Source organism: Amaranthus tricolor, chromosome 15 (assembly GCF_026212465.1).
Source record: "Amaranthus tricolor cultivar Red isolate AtriRed21 chromosome 15, ASM2621246v1, whole genome shotgun sequence".
In the NCBI taxonomy this organism is placed as follows: Eukaryota; Viridiplantae; Streptophyta; class Magnoliopsida; order Caryophyllales; family Amaranthaceae; genus Amaranthus; species Amaranthus tricolor.
In genome coordinates, this window is record NC_080061.1 from 9814986 (window position 1) to 9817218 (window position 2233).

Genomic DNA, 2233 nt, shown 5'->3' on the forward strand with positions numbered 1-2233 from the left:
GATTCACAGTAAGTATATTACGTGTTCTATTGTAAGTACTATAATAGTTTAGTAGATGCTTTTATCAATAAAAGTGGATACGTATTTTAGTAAGTTATAGTAGATAATTTTGCCAATAGACATTAATATTTTAATGATTCATGTATAATAAAATATAACACAACCTTGTATCTTAAAACACCTACTAATTTATCTTAAAGTATCTACTTTATAATCTTAAATCATTTACTTTTAAATTTTATAACTCTTATTTCAAAATTATAAAATACCTACTATAAACAGTTGAAAATGTCTACTTATTATCTTCAAAATGAAGAAATTGAAAACTTCTATTATAATGCTATGACTAATTACTTCCTTGGGGTTTTTAACTACGCATTATATAGAAAAGTAATGAAATTTTAGGATTTGTTTTCATCTTTCCGGTAGATTTACAGGATTCATATAGCAAAACTAAAATAGAAAAGCTAGTGAGATAAGGGAGTATTTGCATATAGCTTATTTGATAATTTTTTAACTTATTGGATGGTCAAATCATCCGATGCTAATATTTTGTAAATTAACCAAGTGAAACAACTTATTGTTATAAATAACCTTTTTTGACTTGTTCAATATCAGATGGTCAAACCAATTATTAAAATCAGTGAAGAAATAAATATAAGGATTTTAGGTTTAGCATTTAAGCTTAAACACTTAGTTTTTCTTATTATCAAAGAAGAGGAAATCACCTCTATTAATACAAAGGACACATGCCTAAATATAGAAAATAAAATAACAAGTTCTTAGTTTCCAAAATAACAGAGAAAATAATTTGATTTAATACTCTTATTTTATCATATTTCTTAATTTTTCTACACTCTCCCTCAAATTAGGTCTCGGGATCACCGAAACTAAATTTGCCAAAAACTTCATCCCCTGTTTGCTTTAAGTGAACTAAATCCCCCAGAGAACCAAGCCAAAATTATCCAAGTGGTACAATCTGCGAAAATTTGAAAACAATAAGACAAAAAATCAAAAAAATGAACCAAATAATCCAACTTTTAAATTTATTCCAAAAGTAAGCGTGAAAATTCCAAACCTGAGGTTTGGGGCTGTTCGGTCAAAAAAGACAAAAATAGTTGTTCCCACTTAGTAACTGGGAACGACTTTGACTTTTTTTTGACCTGTTCGTAGTTACTAACTGGGAACAGCTATCTGTGTATTTGTGCAGCTATCTGTTCGCAGTTTCAAAACAAGTCAAATAGTTGTTCGCAGTTAGTAACTGCGAACAGCTATTTTGTCTTTTTTGACCTGTTCGCAGTTAGTAATTGCGAACAGCCCCAAACCTCATGTTTGAAATTTTCACGCTTACTTTTGGAATAAGTTTGAAAATTGGATTATTTGGTTTATTTTTTGATTTTTTGTCTTATTGTTTTCAAATTTTCACAATCCGCCACATTAAGTACCATGACAAATAATCTTCTTGGTCAGAGCATCATGCACAACATAACAATCGACAGTGATGAGAACAGTATAATTAAGTTCCTTGGTGAGTTGGGTAATGGATAATAATTTATATGACAAATTAGGGATCATAAGGCATTTTAAAATTTGAGAGAAGGTGAAATAGCAATTGGACCTTCACGAACACAATCATCATTGACAACTTTAGTGTGAGTATGAATAGTAGGATCAACAAGTCCATAGTTTCCTAAATACTAGAGAAATATCGTGATTTAATATTCTCACTTTATTCTATACCCTATTTTCCTACAATCCTCATCAAATTAACTGCTATAATTAATCATCAGCCGTTTGACAATCACACAAGGACAACCTCATTAATTAGATATAATGGGAAATTCATAAGATTTTGTGAAGGAAGTAAATTTGCAAGAAATGAAACCAAAATTTGGGTCTTTCATGAAATTATATTTTGGGGTTTCAGGACACACAGAAAAATATGTAACATGTGGAGTCAAAGTAATAAGTTAACGATAAACTCCCTGGTTTCGTCAAGTCGTAATATTTCATAAAAGAACTCTTTAATTAGTTATCAACGAAAACAGTAACAGCTATTTTCTCACCAACCGCCATATATATAAGATAGTTTTTGACAATTTGCTTAAATTCTATCATGTGCTACTGGTTTTGAAGCGCATTTCTTTGGCATATCATCTGTAGCTTATTTTGACAAATAACAGCTGAATCTACTTATAAATGCAAAATCACTTTCTGTTGGGCACAGAACAAC